The 19,289-nt window shown below is 38.0% G+C and overlaps 1 protein-coding gene across 1 annotated transcript in view; it reads right to left on the reverse strand.

Moving 5' to 3' along the window:
• The window catches only part of LOC137250522 (ras-related protein Rap-2a), a 234,331-nt gene that overhangs the window by 170,222 nt on the left and 44,820 nt on the right, over positions 1-19,289 (reverse strand). The window lies entirely within an intron of this gene.

Genomic DNA, 19,289 nt, shown 5'->3' on the forward strand with positions numbered 1-19,289 from the left:
TGTTTTTCTTTACTGAGGGTGTTCGAGTGTATGCATGGATGTGTGTATGTATGTTTGTAGGTATGCATAAGGTGCGGTTTTTTAGTAGTTGGTTAAATTAAGCTTAAACTAAGTTTGCTTAAACTCTAGTCAAATTTAAATTCCAGTTAAATTACGGAGCAGTTTTTCTGTCACAGTTTAAGACCGCCTGGATTTTGCTTACCCAAAAAACACTTAAAAGATATTTCTGCAGAAATATCTTTTAAGTGTTTAGTTCCGGAGGTCATATCCAACATCATTATCTAGTTATCCTTAAACCAGATAGTTCTCAAGTTGATATCCAACTTCATTCTCCAATCACTATCCAACCTTTGAGAAATTTTGTAAAATTTATAGTTCTCGAGTTGATTTCCAACGTCATTAGCGTTTTAGAGATTGAGAAATGTACAATTCTCAAATGAATATTCAACACGTCTCTCCAGTTAATATCCTACATTGGGTATCGAGTTGAGGTGAAGTTGAAAAAAAATATCCAAGGTGGTTCCACCAAAGCCAACATTACACTATTTATTGTGAGAAATAACCACCTGATTGATAGCTATAAAGAAGTGTAATTTATCAAAAATAAATTATATATATTTTATTTCATGTTATTTTATTTTATTTTATTTTCGTCAAAGTACTGTAGTATTGGAATCTTACAGTTGAGTTCAGTCAAAGAACCACAAGTTGGGAACTATCAGTTTTTCAACTTAAATAATAGCATTTTTCGCTTAATCAATAATTCCCTATTTTGCTGAGTACACTATGATTCTCAACTTGAGCCACTGTTTCTTAACAATTCTTGAGATTTTAGAGGTATGCTAGTTATCAACAGCCATCACCCAGTGAGTTTTCTAGCTCCGTATCACGCTCAATTCTCACGGGAATGCTCTGGATCATTGGGAGACTTGAGAAGCATAGGTCGTGATATTTTTGTAAATATGAGTTAGGATAGGCTGTTGTAACCTTGCAGCGCCATCTATTTTTGACAAAAGTAGGTTTATTAAAGGCAGCGTTGACATTCAAAGGATAACAAATTTACAAGTTATCTAGCCCACAAATTGAACCAGACTTCAATCTGGCTCAAATCATTGTTGTTGGATTTACATGCAAAATCATTTATATTGCCTAGGATCTTTGCAACGGGCTGAGGCTCTAATGGTACTCAAGCCCAAATGCTTGTTGGGTATATTCGACGCCATTTCGAACGAACGCAAATCACCGATAGGTTAACTAGAGTTTAGCCCTGCCATATCGGCCGCTTAAGCTCAGCTTAGCCCTCAGTTAAAGTAGACTGAAAAACAGCAGAATAAGTTTAAGCGTAGCTTAGCTGACAAACTGAGTTGAATTTGTAGTGAAAAACCGGGCCTAAGTAAGTCATGCGTAGATATGCACGTTTTGGTTTGCGTACATATTGTAACGAATTTACTGCAATTCCTCTTATTTGCAACCTTCTACTAACGTTCGTATCGCTAAACTGTTGAATAAATAACTCCAATATTTAATAATGCAAAATGGCCTTTATTAAAGTATTTCACAATAACACTGATACTTCACAACCAATATCTTGCTTAAATGAAACTGATTGCCATGCCTCTCCTGTTGCGGCATTTTATACCCTGTGATTTCTCGTTCGCATCTTCTAGGCGCTTCCATTTCCAGAATCTACTAGTTGGCCATCAGCTATAAAATTACTACGTTTATAGCTTCCCATATGCGCGCGTATGTGTGAACAAAATTATAATTGCATACTTTTGGGAGCATCTCAGATAAGATATCTGCATGTGTTTGTATATGTGAGCGACACTTGCACAACCATTGCATACTTTCGGGAGTATCTCAGATTTATGCATGTGGTTGTGCGTTGCTTCTCCGCTGCGTGTATGTACATATGTGTAGACATAATGATTGAATTATTGATGTGCATACAAGTCCACTGCTTAGCATCGGCTTAGGGATGATAGTATCCCTTAGTGCTGCTAATATTCGTTATAATATTAACTGTGTTTTTTTTACTTCTATATACATATACACTTGAACTGTATATGTGCTGCTAATTGTTAAACTTTATCATCACTTCCGTAATTGGTGCGCAGAAAATTAGTAAATTTCAATACGTATTAAGGTCTAAAAATAGTGACACAGGGTTTATTGTAGCTGAAATTTGTGATAACATAAACAAAGTGCTAATATCCTGTGTATATAACCCAAATATATTGTAACGAATTTGCTGCAAATCCTCTTATTTGCAACCCTCTGCTAAGTTCGTATCGCTAAACTGTTGAATAAATAATTAATAACCAAACTGATTGACAGCTCAAATGAAACTCTACTATTCAAAATAATACTGCTATAGCTCGCTAGATAGCGCTTAATCCAAATCTCAAATCAAACTGGATTACACAACGCTGCTAGCATCGCCAAATGTACCACTCTTCTACTCCGTGGTTTCTCAATGCTTTGTATGCGGTAGATGGTATCACTGATCTTCTTCACAACTTTGTACGGGCCTTCCCAACTGCACCGAAATTTAGCTGGAACACCTTTCCGCCGGTGAGGGCTGTTTAACAGTACCAAATCTCCCGCCAAGAAACCTTCCGAATTAAAGTTCTTGTCATGCCAGTGTTTCATCTTACTACTCATTACCCTGGGCCGTTCCTTCACACTCTGTTGTTTGGTCAATGAACCACTTCGTAGAGCTTGCGCTGGACGAATTTTCTTTGCATAATCGGTATCGTTCCCACATTTTACAACAGTAGTGCGCTTCGGCTTGAAACTACCCTCGCATTCTTTCTCGGAAATTCGTTGCTTCGTTTTCCTGCGTCTTTTAGGTTTTGTCAATGCCAGTGTTTCTCTCGCAGGTACTTTTGATTTTGGTTTATTTGGCCCATTCGATCTATCAACCTTTACCTTTGAATTTCGTGGCCTTCGTCGAGTATTCTTCACCAGTACCCGATTACTGCTGAACCCTTTTTCCAAACTAAAGTTAAGTGGCACATCTTGGTTCTCATAACGCATCACCCTTCTCTGCATATCGATCTTGATGTCATGGTCAACCAAGAAATCCACTCCCAATATAACTTCATCAACAATCACCGCCACAACAAATTTGTGTAGAACCATGACCTTCCCAATCAATACTTCACATATCACTTCTCCCTGAACTTGGTTATACTCGCCAGTGACCGTACGTAACTTTGCTCCAGGTAACGGTTTTACTCTCCTGTTGACCAAATCAGATCGGATCAAGGAATGAGATGCGCCCGTATCTACAGTCAGTACTCGTTCTTTGCCATCCACATTCCCTCTGACGGTAAGACTGCTCGATTTTCTACCAATTTGCAACACAGATATCACAGGACATTCAATAGCTGGATCTAGCTCTCTACATCTTACTCGCTCTTGCTCATCTCCTCCAGCTTTGCGTTTACGGCCACCCGCATTGTTGGAACTATTAAGACCAAGATCGCAATGACGTGCTATGTGACCGGACTTCCCGCATATGAAGCATTTGATAACTTTTTCACTTCGCTTTTGCGATCCTTTCAGTGCCTCCAATATTGCGTCTACCCACTCTGGCCTTTCTACTTCCACACGGCGTGCTTTGAAAACTGGCGTACACAGAAGCGACGCTGTTTCCTGAATCAGAGCTTGTGACACCGTTTCTGCGAATGTTGGCTTTGGGTTTGCGTATGTAGCTCGCTTTGTTTCAACCTCCCGTATGCCATTTATAAAGCTCTGAATCTTTACCCTTTCAATGTATTCCACGGGTGCGTCCGCATTCGCTAAATGTGCTAGCCTTTCAATATCCGACGCAAACTCTTGTAATGTTTCGTTAGCTTTTTGGTAGCGGTTTTGCAACTCTATTTGAAATATCTGTTTCCTGTGTTCGCTTCCGTATCGCCGTTCTACAGCAGCCATCAATGCGTCATAACTGTTCCGTTCGTACTCTGGAATAGTCTGTAAGATTTCGGCAGCTGGTCCTTTCAATGCTACGAAGAGCGCGGAAACTTTATCTTCCACATTCCAGTTGTTCACTGTTGCGGTCTTCTCAAACTGTAGCTTAAAGTCATGGAAAGGAACAGAACCGTCAAAGGATGGTGTTTTTACCTTTGGATTACTCGCTGAAACTGCTGGACGATTTAATTGTAACTGCTCGTATTGGGTCGTATGCCCTTCAAATCATCGACTTCTGCCTGAAATTGAGCGATTTTTGCATCCTACGCTTCCAGCTTTGATGTTACCCTTGCTTCCTGTGCTTCTAACTGTGAAGACATTTGTGCCACCTGTAATGATAAGCGCTCTTCTTGTTCTTCCATCTTTGATGTTATGCGTGTCTCCTGCGATTCCAGTTGGGATGCCATATATGTCTTCTGTTCTTCCAATTGCGTTTCCATATTGGATGTAATCTGTGTCGACATTTCTGAAATACGTGTTTCTTGTGCTTCAATTTTCGATGTTACTGTCGACGTTTGTGCAGATATTGCAGCCAATATCACGTTCAAGTCTGTGCTGGCAACCGTTTGCGATGTTTCGTTTTTCTCTTCAATTTTTGTTGTCTCCTCGCCATCAAGATGAAAGACATGCTCTTCCACATCAATTCCTTCTGCTTCCATTGCCTCTCGTAGCCGTGCCTGAAGTTCAAGTTTAACGCCGCTTGTATTCAATCCACGGGTCTCCAACTCCTTCTTTAGTTGCTGGATCTTCTATTCACTGAACTTTGCCATGTCCTTGTTGTCCTTTGGAATTTATTCAACAATTCCTCTTCTGACACCAATTGTAACGAATTTGCTGCAAATCCAATTATTTGCAACCCTCTGCTAAGTTCGTATCGCTAAACTGTTGAATAAATAATTAATAACCAAACTGATTGACAGCTCAAATGAAACTCTACTATTCAAAATAATACTGCTATAGCTCGCTAGATAGCGCTTAATCCAAATATCAAATCAAACTGAATTACAGCGCCTCTACATCTGTTGCCTTTTATACCCTTTGGTTTCCTCGTTCGCATTTTTTCCAGAATGTACTAGCATTGTCCATGAGCTCTCAAACTTCTCAGATATATGCATGCGTTTGCGCATTGACTCTCCGCTGCTCGTATTCGTACATGGTACATATGTGTAGACGCAATTATTTATTCGTTTCTGTAGATACATAGAGATTGAATTATTGATGTGAATGTTTGTAGTTTACAGTCTCTCGCGCGCACATAGGAGTATAAGTAAATGCATCTGTGTGTGACATCTCTCTGGGCTGCCTTATATATGTGTATACTTGATTTGATTATTAACGTAAATATCGCTTAGCATCGCCTTAGTGATGGTATAGATTAGTGATGCTAATATCCGTGACAATATGTTACTTGTTAGATTCCTTTTTTGCTAAGTTATCTTCGTTTTTAATACACTTCGAGAGTTTAGTTATTTGTGGTTACTTCGATGTTAATTTACTCTTAAATGACTCATATGTAAATAAATTATTTGAGCATATTTCAACGGCTGGCCTTACTATAGTCAACAAACCTCTTCCCAAAGAAATTGCACATAATTCGACTCCAAGCTTGTTCGACCTAATTATTACATCAAGTCCTGGCCATATTACAAAATTTGACCAAATCAGCTTTATTTCTGAACATGATTTAATTTTTTGTTCACTAGATGTTACGTCAATCGTCACGTTGATACTGTTACCACTGTTTATTGTAATCTTAGGGCTGTTAACGTGGATGCTTTGTTTGTTGATTTGTGTAATGTTGATTGGAATTTGTGTTGGTTTATTATTATTGTGGACGGCAAACTTGAATTTCTAATTAAAAATTTATGTAAGCTTTATGACAAGCATGTCCTTTACTTAGTGCTTGGGCTGATATCAATGCTGTTCCTTGGTATACCTTTAAAGTCAGGTCTGCTATAAGGGAACGAAATAGACTTTACGCGAAATGGAAGAGGAGAAAAACTGAGTCTGCTTGGTCTATATATAAAATCGCCCGAGAAAAAAACCACCGTCATCATAAGAAAATCCAAGCAGATGTATTGCAATTATAAATTAAACCCGTAACTTCCATGAAAAGATTTATGGCGGAACTTGAGGAATCTTAATATACATGGGAAGTGCCAAAAGGACTGCCAAGTCGACCCAGACATCCTAAATGATTATTTTATTAGGTCAAGTGAGTATCGAGACAGTCATATACCTCTGAATATTATAAGTTGTTTTGAGCCAGTGAATAAATTTGAATTTAAAGCAGTATCAGTATTAGAGGTTTGTAAAACAATTATGGACATTAAATCTAATGCTATTGGGGAGGAAGTTCACCAAACTCGTTCTCCCATTCATTTTAGGAACTCTCACGCATATTATTAATCATTGCTTTATAGGCCAATTAGAAGCGTTTGCTAAAGTGTGTGACTCCTTGATGGCAGGTCAAATTTCAGCTTATGTTAAGGGGAACAACCTGTTGAGTCCACTGCAATCCGGATTCAGACCCAAGCACAGTTGCTCTACTGCAACGATCAAAATACTTGACGACATAAGAACTAGTTTTGATAATAGTGACATAACCCTTTTGTGCCTCCTTGACTTTTCTGAGGCCTTTGACTCAGTGCAGCACAACCTCCTTTGCAAAAAACTCGAATTCTACTTCGGGTTCTCTACTAAATCTTTTGAGCTTATGGCCAGTTACTTGGAGGGAAAAACCCAGGAGGTAGTTTGCAAAAACTTTGCATTCAAATCTCGTGTTGTCCTTTCTGCCACAAAGCTTTGTGTTGGGTCCTCTTCTGTTTACTCTTTTTGTCAATGATGTTTTCTCAGTGTGCCAGCACGTAAATGTCTACACATATGCTGATGAAATTCAGTTATACCTATCTAGTCGGGTCGGCCTTGTCGAAGATTATGTTATAAAATAAATAGTGACTTGTCTGCAATGAATAATGTCTATGCTTAAGTAAATGCTGAAAAGTCATATGTGTTGCCCATAAGTAGTAGCGTTGTACATATTGAAGATATTCCAAAACTCTTTGTTGGAAATAGTGCCCTCTCGTTTACTGAAAGATTCGAAATTTTTTTTTTGTGAAAAACTCCAAGTTGACCTGTATTGACCACGTTAATAAAATTCTAAGCAATGTTTATTCTCTTTTGCGTCGCTTAAGAGCTTCTGCTTCTTTTACACCTTTGGAGACTAGAAAAAAGTTAGCTATACAATTGATTGTGCCACACATAACATACTCTGGGCTTGTCTACAGTCAATCAGATTCTTCTTAGATAACGCGTTATGTTTATGGCCTTAAAAAGTATGACCACATCTCCACATGGAGATGCAAAGTTTTAGGATGCAATATTTTTGATTATATTGCTGCACGAAACTGTATATTTATGTTCAAATTTATTGGATTCAAGACTAAAAATTTCCAAATCTTCTAGATACCGCAAGCTAATAATTTCACGATATTTATATTTGTCCTTATCGAGGTTCTTTTTTGATAATGCTGTAAGGGTCTGGAACTCTTTTCCTGATTCCCTCAAGGCTGACATGGGTAGGAGCAACTACAGGAAGCTAATTCATAGTTACTTCAATTCAGTGTGATAAATATTCTCTTCTTTCTTTCTTAATAAACTTTCTTGTTCTTATTAAACGTGTATTCTAGGTTAAGTATTAAATTTGTTATAACAACATCAATTTTAAAATAATTATTTTGTTTTTAAAACTTTCTGATGTACTTAAGAAGACTTTGTTTTACAGATACAACCACTATGTTAAATAAATACATATAAATAAATATATTATACAGAGATGCAACTGAAATGTGTATCTATGTTTTACCTCTACACTGAAAGAAAAATACTGGTAAAATCAACCGAAATACGGGTCAATTCAACCGAAATTTCTGTCAATTTTTATCAATCGTAACAAGATATTGAATCAACTGCGCACAAATAGTTGATTCGTAATTGACCGTTTTAGTAGTCCAATGAACAAAAAAAGTTGTTGCAACAGATTTGTATGAAAGTACCTATGTTACCATATACATACGTAAATATGTGAATACATAAATACGCATGCTTGCTACATGTATGTATGTCGCGTATCAGCCTACGTTTTAAATCATTTAATCCTGCTACGTAAGCATATCTGCAAAATTACGTTCTCCAACACACGTATAATAGCAACTTTCGTAATAGTTATTCAACACTGTAAATTTTGACATTTGTATTGTTTACATTCCACCGTATTTCGCAATGACTAAACTAAATTATAAAATTGTAGTGAAGATGAATAAAGAAGTGAACTTAGAACAGTAAAGTCGTGTTTTAACATAACCACAGTGGTGACCCCGAACGTTTTTAACACGCGGTTTTTTGTAGAAAAATTTTAAGAGAAATGCCTCTAAACGATAGCAGTACGATCACGGAGGGCCAAAATTTTAGTATTTTGGACAACCACAATGGTGCTCCTCGAATTCCGCTACCCGTGTTGAGTGAAGAAAACATCGAGGCATACTTTTACGCATTAGAATTTTGGTTTCAAGCCTCGCTCGTGCAGAGTGATCTACGAAAATTTCACATAGTACTTGCGAGCTTACCACCAAAAAAACTTCTGGAATTTAAGCCGCTAATTGATGCAGCTCCATTTACGGATAAATTTACTTACATGAAGCAAAAAATCATCGATCACTACACTGAAAGTCAACAACGCCGCCTGCAACGCGTCCTAAAAGACATGCCACTCGGCGACCGAAAACCAAGCGAGTTGTTCGCAGACATGAAGCGTGTGGCTGGTACCACACTCAACGATAGCCTTCTGTGTGATCTATGGGTCGCACGCCTTTCGCCATACGTTCAAGCAGCCATAATCACCACCAATGTACCCTTAACAGAAAAAGTGAAAGTAGCAGATTCAATTTCTGAATCTATTGGGTGGTATAATGGCCAAGTAGACATGGTTTCATCACGCAATGATATTTCGGATATTAAAAATTAAATAGCAGAGCTGTCACGTAACTTGCAAAAACAGTTTAAGGTTAGGGAGAACCGCCCACGTTCCCGTTCAACGTCTCGAACAAAAACAGTGCATAAAAACGGTACTTCGAAAAACGGAATTCGCTGGTATCACGAAAAGTTTGGCGATAAAGCTACAAAATGTCGCGAACCATGTTCTTTAGGGAAACCCTCTACTTCGCAATAATACTGCTCGGCTACGACGATATCAGGAGGTGGCAAGCAGCCTGATATTGTCTCAACTTACCGGCTTCGCATATTCGATACGTCATCTAAAATTCGTTTTTTAATTGATACGGGTGCTGACGTATCAGTAATCCCATTTGTTGCGGGGACAGCCAGAGCTACTTACACCGGTAAAAATTTGTTTGCTGCCAACGGTTCTCGTATTAAAGTGTATGGCGAAATAATCATGCGACTTAACCTTAATTTGCGTCGCGACTTTACTTGGAATTTTTTGATTGCGGATGTTTCTCAAGCCATAATAGGTGCCGATTTTTTGAGTCACTTTGGAATTGTTGTCGATCTCTGCTTAATCGACAGCAGATTTAAGTGCGCATTGTGACAAAGAGATCAGCAGTGTGGGTAGTGTTAAGACAATTAGCACGACCTCAAAGTTTTTAGATTTATTACGTGAATTTATCGATATTACTCGTGCGCCAGTTATTGGAGCCTCCACGCAATCCACTATTGTACATAGAATCATCACCAACGGCCAACCCGTTTTTGCGAAGCCACGAAGGCTTTCTCCCGAAAAACTTTCCGCAGCCCGAGCTGAATTTGAATCTCTTCTCAAACTCGGAATTTGTAAACCATCGAGCAGTAATTGGGCTAGCCCACTGCATATGGTACGCAAACCAGATGGTTCTTGGAGGCCATGCGGTGATTACCGCTCTCTTAATGCGCAGACGGTACCTGACCGCTACCCACTACCGTTCTTACAGGATTTTTCCAACGTTCTTGCTGGTAAGACTGTATTCTCCAAAATTGATTTGCAAAAGGCATTCCATCAGGTAAAAATTCACCCAGATGACGTCCCAAAAACCGCCATTACGACGCCTTTTGGTCTGTTTGAGTTTACTCAGATGACGTTTGGTCTGAGGAACGCAGCTCAAACGTTCCAGCGTCTAATAAATGAGGTGCTTCGTGGACTTGATTTCGTTTTTACATACTTGGATGATATTTGCGTTGCGTCAACGTCAGTAGCAGAACATCGAGACCATCTACGGCAAGTGTTTACGCGCTTAAAAAACAACAACCTTACAATAAACGTTACGAAATCAGAATTTGGAGTAGCGGAACTAGAGTTTCTCGGCCACTCTCTTACGAAAGATGGTATAAAACCTCTCAAGAGTCGGGTGGATGCTTTAGTGAACTTTAAACTTCCAACAGTGGCGAAAGAGTTAAAGCGTTTTTTAGCTACTTTAAATTTTTATCGACGCTTTTTGCCTCACGCACTCAAATCGCAGGCACCTCTTTTCGATATGATACCGACAAACAAACGCAACGATTTAACGCCCCTCGTGTGGTCTGACGATACCGTGCGCTGCTTTGAGTCCTGTAAAAGAGAGTTAGCTGATGCTGCTATGCTCGCAAATCCACTTCCGAACGCCGAGCTATCACTTTGGGTCGACGCATCTAACTTAGCTGCCGGTGCAGTACTCAATCAAGTCGTAAACGATAAGATCCAACCGCTTGGTTTTTTTTCGAGGAAGTTTTCAAAATCGGAACAGCGCTACAGTACTTACGACCGGGAGCTAACCGCCATTTATTTAGCTTTGCGTCACTTCAGGTACATGGTCGAGGGCAGAAATTGTCACATATACACGGATCATAAACCCCTGATCTTCGCATTCAAACAACGACTAGACAAAGCGTCTGACCGGCAAGTAAGACAACTTGATTAAGACAACTTGATTTTATTGCCCAAATTACGACAGACATTCGGCACGTAAATGGTGAAAATAACGCAGTAGCAGATTTGATGTCTCGTATTGAGTCGATTACACACCAGCCGATAGATTACAAGAAACTAGCTGCAGATCAAAAAAACCGATTCAGAGTTCCAATCACTCTTGAAAGGTAACACTGCTAACTCACTTAAATTTGCTTTGCTTTCTATTCCCTCTAGTGAACATAAAATCTACTGTGACTGTTCAACTGGGAAAGTACGACCGTTCATCACCAAAAAATTTCGCTCCAGTGTTCTGCAATCGATACACGGTCTCGCACATCCCGGAATAAGAGCCACAGCCCGGCTTATGACAGAAAGATTCGTTTGGCCGTCAATACAACGAGATAGCAGGGAATTCGCTCGAAGTTGCATAGATTGTCAACGAAATAAAGTCTTTCGCCACAATAGAACGCAGCTGCAACGACGAGCCATACCCAACGAAAGATTTGCTCACCTTCATATCGACATTGTAGGGCCGTTTCCGCTTTCGGATGGAAATCGGTACTGCGTTACAATAATTGATCGCTTCACAAGGTGGCCAGACGCGATTCCACTCCCCGATATTACCGCACCGTCTGTGGCCACCGCCTTAGTAAGAGAGTGGATATCTCGTTTCGGAGTTCCTACGTCAATTACCACCGATCGTGGTCGGCAATTTGAGTGTGCACTTTTTCGACAACTTCTTCAGCGCTTAGGAGTTAGCCATTTGCGAACGACGTCCTATCACCCACAAGCCAATGGCATGGTGGAACGATGGCACCGCACCCTAAAATCTGCCATCCTCTATCATGGTGCTGACCAGTGGACAAAGCATTTACCGTTAATATTACTTGGTCTTCGATCCGCGTTTAAAGACGACTTAATGGCAACACCTTCGGAACTAGTTTATGGCACGAATCTTCGCCTGCCGGCGGAATTTTTTAACGACAACAAACCGTCGACCGATGAACATGATTTCATTAGTGATTTTAGACGAGCTATGCGAGACATTCGCCCAGTTGACACATCCTGGCATGCATCTCCTAAAGTTTTCGTTCATCCAGAATTGAAGTCTTGTGCGCAAGTATTTGTTAGAGATGACTCTGTACGGCCATCGCTCACAGCCCCGTACAAAGGTCCTTACAACGTGTTAAGGCGAACTTCCAAATACTACGTTATACAATTTAATAACAACGAAACAAAGGTATCGATCGACAGACTTAAACCTGCTTTCACCGCAACCCTACCTGGTTCCTAAGAGGGGGGTAATGTGGCGTATCAGCCTACGTTTTAAATCATTTAATCCTGCTACGTAAGCATATCTGCAAAATTACGTTCTCCAACACACGTATAATAGCAACTTTCGTAATAGTTATTCAACACTGTAAATTTTGACATTTGTATTGTTTACATTCCACCGTATTTCGCAATGACTAAACTAAATTATAAAATTGTAGTGAAGATGAATAAAGAAGTGAACTTAGAACAGTAAAGTCGTGTTTTAACATAACCACATGTATATGTATATGTACGCACTTACTAACCGAACTTTAATTGTGCGTACATCAAATATGCAGGCACACATTATGCACTTTATTACTTTGTTTTATTAAACGCACTTTTACCTATTTTATATTTTATAATTTATTTAATTTTTAGTTTTAAACTTCGCTTTGCAAATAGAAATGAAAATAGTAGTCATAAAACTGATTCTCAATTCTTTCAGTTGCAGCTCAGCTCATTCTGAATTTCTTCCTTCACGCGTAGTTGCCACACTTGATTGTTTCGAACAAAACTTGTAGTATAAATGTTTGACATAATATTTTAAATAGAGAACTTGCAAGTTATAGAAAAGTTATGAATCAAATCGCAGGAAGGTAATTCACCACTGGATTAATTTTACATGTAATTCGGCAAGTTTAATTTTCGTAACACTTTAAGTTGAAACGATTTCAAAACCATTCACTCTTATGTTGTCGGAAACATCAACATTAAAAAAGGATATTTTTTATGATCTTATTAGATTCGTCCGCGTGAGTGAAAATTCGTAAAAACTTGAGCAATATGTTACTAACTTTGGAAAAATCCTGTTCGTTCAAACAAAACTTTTGCAACAAGAGGGCGCAATTTTGCATTTCGCTTTGAGGAGAAATTGCAAAATTGCACCCGATAAATAGGTGTCCGGGTATCTCATAATTTTTTGCACAGTAAATTTAAAAAAAGGGTTTTTCGTTTTGATAACTAAAAATCTAGTTTTTTGTTGTTTTCCCATTTTGTGTGTTTTTCGATTTGTTGGTTTTCTTATTTTGGTGTTTTTTTTTTTTTAACCAGTGGCACCACCATCATAAGTACAAAGTAGAGAGCACAGTGAGCGTAAAATTTTCTTTGAAATTTGCTCATGTATTGACTGTTGATCGCTGTTGAAATGACCAGTGAGATCAGTTGTGTTAACAGAAAAATCAGTTAAATTGATTAGGAATCTGTCAATTTTACAGTTTTTTCTTAACTTAAGAGCGACAGTTTCTCTTCTGTAGAAATGGCTAAACTAATCTGTTCGCTTGACAAAGAACTCGATCGAATTAACCATAATTCGATCAATTTAACCGAATCTCCGTTAAGTCAAGAACAACAGAACCGATTTGTTGATTTTACTAGCACCATTTCTTTCAGTGTACACACCTTTATGTTTTACCTCTACAAATGGTGTGTGTCAACTATTCACCGCAACCGATTCAGCTATAGGTTACAAGCTATGGCCAACAGAGGTGTGTGTCTCGCTATTCGGTACAACCAGTTTTGTAGCTAGTTATTTAACCACCGCCGCTAGATGGGTCTCCTAAACATTAACTAAGTGATGATAAGTGTTTTTTACCCGCAAATGTAGATGTATATACATATAAAGAAAACATGGCTATTATCTGTTTTCGGCGTTATATTTATCTATTTTTTGTGTAAATATGTAAATTTATCTGCATCAATGTGTATCTTTAGGCGTTACCAACATGAATGACAATTGTTCTACTAAATTATTTAAATGCCTTCCAGTCAAACACGTTTAACGATATCAATGCATGTACACTTTTAATTTAAATATTTAGTAAATATTGGAAAAATGTTTGTTCTTTAACTCTCAGTTCTTTGCTTTTAACGAAAAATCATTGTTTAACCCGTGGGCAAAGTTAGAAATTTATGCGTTGCTTTTTATTATTTATTAGGACATATATTGTGGGTTTTATGTCCTTTTAATGCAGTAAACGTGTCTCAAATTTGTTAGCAAACGTCGTAAAATATTTGAGTTTTGCTATACAGGTTAATGTACTTTGTAAGCAATCTTGGTTATTTCGGATAGTATTAAAGTACTAGATAAATTATTTGATTGAAATTAAAGTTCATCCGATATTTGTGCAGATTTGGGCTGCGTGTTAAAGGCCAAAAGTTTCGCTGGCTAGGTCACATTATAGGTTGGGTTAGGTTAGGTCGTAGCTGCTCTGTTAGGGGAAGAACACTTGGATAGCATGAAGATCCATTGTAATATCATATAAAATAACGGTGATGTGTGCTATAGCTTCCTGGAAAGTCTTTGCATTGTAGTTTTGAATGAGACCGATCTAAACCTTTGAAAAATCCTCCCGACACACCATCTTCCATATTTATTTATTTTAAAGTCAACACCAAACACAACGCGGTCGACTACTAAAAATAATAAAAATTCAATAAAAAATATTTTTAAATTTAAAATCTAACATTAGGAATTAAATACATAAGAAATTTAAAAATTAAATTCAACTCTAAACAAAAAGATAATTAAATGTGTTCTTATTTTAATTAACAATCAGGTCATATATGAGAGTATTGAATTATGCAAAGCAGTAATAGAGTATTCCATTCTGATACAATTATACAAATCATTATAGTGTGAGCACAAATTCCGCAGGGGATTATTTTTAGCAAAATTTTGTCGGCAAGTTGATAGGTGGAAGGGCACATAGTATCTAAAAGTTCTGCTAGGGACAGCGAAGTTTAGGTGACTGACAAGATAAGAGGAATCAACCTCACCAATGATGAGCTTGTGCAGGAACATTACCCCAAGTAATGTTCTTCGGTTTTCCAAAGTTGGCAAACTAATAAGAAGCAGCCTCTTTTTGTGTGGTGGTAGATGATGGCTAGGATCCCAGTTGAAATCCCGGAGTGCGAAAATTAAAAATTGTTTCTGAACCGACTCAATTCGATGTATATAGTTTTGATACCGCGGGCACCAGACACACGAGCAGTACTCAAGTATTGGACGTACTAATGATGTGAAAAGGAGCTTAGTGAGATACGGATCACCAAACTATTTGGCCCGCATTGTTCACAATTGATGAAATATGCATATTGAAACACAGTTTCGGATCAAAGACGACTCCCAAATCACTTACAACAGATATACGCTCCATGAGCGTGCTATTTAATGTATAAGATACCAAAATTGGCTTCACATGATGAAATGTCATCAGCTTGCATTTAGAACAGTTTAAATCTAGTAAATTCGCTGTACACCAGCATTGAAAAGATTCCAAGTCGGTCTTTAAGAGATGGAAAGAGGATAACTCAGAGGGCAGGTATGCATAACAAAGTTTAATATCATCCGCATACATAAAAGTACGGGAATGTAAGATAATTTTTGGTAAATCATTTATGAACAGTTTAAAAGGTAATGAACCCAAATGACTACCTTGAGGAACCACAGACGTTACATTAAATTTCTTTGAAAGACAATTTTTAAACAACACTTGCTAAGACCTGTTGGCGAGATAACTTTCAATAAGGTTTTGTCTGTAAATATTTGCAAATTCTAATCAAACTCAAGAATATTCTGTCTTTAGGTTCCAAGCGCCAACACGTTTCTGCAAATGTTTTGCGTAAAAAATCCACACAAAAATTTGAATACATAAGCCAAATTTTTCATAGATTTTTATCACCATCGACATGTTTTCACAAAGTCATTTACATAAATTTATGTGTATTTACATATGTGTGGCATAAAATAGAAATCCAAAAATATATATTTATAAGCACGTAAAATACCCGCATCATTTTATAATTTTTTTATTCAAATTGTCTTTTATGACACAAGGCGTACTTTAATTCCTTCTCATTAGCATATTTGTCATACGGAAATTTCAGATTCCTGCGGTGTTAAGTGGCAACGTTACAATGCAAATAAAATAGCTTATTTTTTTTTTATTAATAAACAAGGTGGGCGAAGCAAGTTATAACTCCTGAAAGTAAAATTGTTACGCACGTGTTCCTGGCTGATGTACCAGTACCCTCAACGCTTCATACATGATTGGTCACTGGGTGTGCTTTTTTATGCATCAGCTAGCTCAACTAACTGTGGGCTCTTTTGACAAAGTTTTATGATCGCACCATACCAAAAAATGGTCCCCTCCTTATGCTTCCCAGTTGACGAGGCACACCACATTCATATATCAATATGTGCCACCTTTTAAGGTAGTTACGCCGATGATTTTTCTTGGCCGGCCTCTCTTTCCCTCCCTTCCATGGTCGGCAGTGGCTCAGTTGTTGCCAAGTTTATATGCAACCAGCAATCATCTTTCTCTCATGTCAGAATGTCCTTCTCCACCCTGTCCATTCGCTCGTCCACTTCAAATCCGAAATAAAATACCACCACGTCAATTAATTTATCAATTAATTTAAAATTTTAATTGTTCATAAATCAAAACATAGGTATGCACTCATGTGCTCTCTCTTCCTAGCTCAAGGTTTTCTTATAATATTCGGGCTATTCAACTGACCTTCATGTTCTTATAAAATGGTGCATATGCTTAAATCAGCTATAGAATCGTAACATCAATCGTAACAATCGTAAAGTTCACCTCCAATTTTTGCAGCCTTTCTTCCACAAGACGTCTTGCTCACCGCCCACTTCCCTTCCTCTCACAGAGATTCCCTGCCCATTAATAACATTGATTACTTCATTGGGTCGAATGGTGTAATCGGGCCTTGGTCCGTAAATTATCGCTATCTTGACAACTGAAATTATACAAAGTAAGAAAGGTTAAGTTCGGGTGTAACCGAACATTACATACTCAGTTGGGAGCTATGGTGACAACATAATGGAAAATAACCATGTAGGAAAATGAACCGAGGGAAACCCTGGAATGTGTTTGTATGACATGTGTATCAAACGAAATGCATTAAAGAGTATTTTATGAGGGAGTGGGCCATAGTTCTATAGGTGGACGCCATTTAGGGATATCGTCATAAAGGTGGATCAGGGTTGACTCTAGAATTTGTTTGTACGATATGGGTATCAAATGAAAGGTATTAATGAGAGTTTTAAAAGGGAGTGGTGGTAGTTTTATAGGTGGTCGCCTTTTCGAGATATCGCCATAAAGGTGGACCAGGGGTGACTCTAGAATGCGTTTGTACGATATGAGTATCAAATGAAAGGTGTTAATGAGTATTTTAAAAGCGAGTAATCCTTAGTTCCATAGGTGGACGCTGTTTCGAGATATTGCCATAAAGGTGGACCAGGGGTGACCCTAGAATTTGTTTGTACAATATGGGTATCAAAAGAAAGGTGTTAATGAGTATTTTAAAAGGGAGCAATCCTTAGTTCCATAGGTGGACGCCGTTTCGAGATATCGCCATAAAGGTGGACCAGGGGTGACCCTAGAATTTGTTTGTACAATATGGGCATCAAATGAAAAGTATTAATGAGAGTTTTAAAAGGGAGTGGTGGTAGTTGTATATGTGAAGGCGTTTTCCAGATATCGACCAAAATGTGGACCAGGGTAACATCATCTCTTGGATACCGCTAATTTATTTTTATATGTAATACTTGTCAAGATTTCAAGGCTTTTTTATTTCGCCCTGCAGAACTTTTTCATTTTCTTCTACTTAATATGGTAGGTGTCACACCCATTTAACAAAGTTTTTTCTAAAGTTATATTTCGCATCAATAAATCAATCCAATTACCATGTTTCATTCCTTTTTTCGTATTTGGTAGAGCATTATGGAATTTTTTTCATTTTTCGTAATTTTCGATATCGAAAGAGTCGGCGTGGTCATACTCGGATTTCGTTCATTTTTTATACCAAGATAAAGTGAGTTCAGATAAGTACGTGAACTAAGTTCAGTAAAGATATGTCGATTTTTGCTCAAGTTATCGTGTTAACGCCCGAGCGGAAGGACAGACGGACGACTGTGTATAAAAACTGGGCGTGGCTTCAACCGATTTCGTCCTTTTTCACAGAAATAAGTTATCGTCCCACCGTGGTGTGATGGTAGCGTGCTCCGCCTATCACACCGTATGCCCTGGGTTCAACTCCCGGAAAAAACAACTTCAAAATTTTAGAAATAAGGTTTTTCAATTAGAAGAAAATTTTTCTAAGCGGGGTCGCCCCTCGGCAGTGACTGGCAAGCGCTCCGAGTATATTTCTGCCATGAAAAGCTCTCAGTGAAAACTCAACTGCCTTGCAAATGCCGTTCGGGGTCGGCATAAAACATGCAGGTCCCGTCCGGCCAATTTTTAGGGAAAATCTAGAGGAGCACAACGCAAATTGGAAGAGAAGCTCGGCCTTAGATCTCTTCGGAGGTTATCGTGCCTTACATTTATTTTATTTTAAGTTATCGTCCCAGAATCTAAGCCCCTACCAAATTGCACAAGGATTGGTAAATGTTAATAATATTTGTAAAATTGATTTTATCACAAGTGGGCGGTTCCAAGCCCATTTAAAAATTTTTTTTTCAAATTTTCATCAATAGTCCCAATATCAATCCACACGTCAGATTTTATCATTCTAGGTGTATTATTTACTAAATAATCAGTTTTTTGTGTTTTCCAAAATGTTATATATATGTACAAAAAGTGGGCGTTATTATCATCCGATTGCGCTCATTTTCAATACCTATCTATTATAATAATAATAATAATAATAATAATAATAAACCCAACGGATTAATACCCTCCAAAGCCCGCCCAACCGACACGAGGGGCGCATCCGCATGACGCACGGATTTGTTTTTGTTTTTGCCGAGTTGTTGATAGGCGGAGGTTTGTTAAGCGTCGAGATCTAAAACTGCTCAGCTACAGAATAAAAATCATCAGCTGAGTATTATATACATAACAGTAGAAAATTATACATATAGTAAATTGTTAAATAAGTTAAGGATTTAGCATATTAAGATTTTTATTTTTTATTTTTATTTTTATTTTGTTACGAGTTAAGATAGGATAGGACAGTTTTCCTTATAGTAAAAAGTGAATCCGTTATAGCAAATGAATTCGAGTGAGAGTTAAAATCATAACACAAACACCGGAAAGGTTCA

The sequence above is a fragment of the Eurosta solidaginis genome, chromosome 4, assembly GCF_040869045.1.
Source record: "Eurosta solidaginis isolate ZX-2024a chromosome 4, ASM4086904v1, whole genome shotgun sequence".
Taxonomy (NCBI): Eukaryota; Metazoa; Arthropoda; class Insecta; order Diptera; family Tephritidae; genus Eurosta; species Eurosta solidaginis.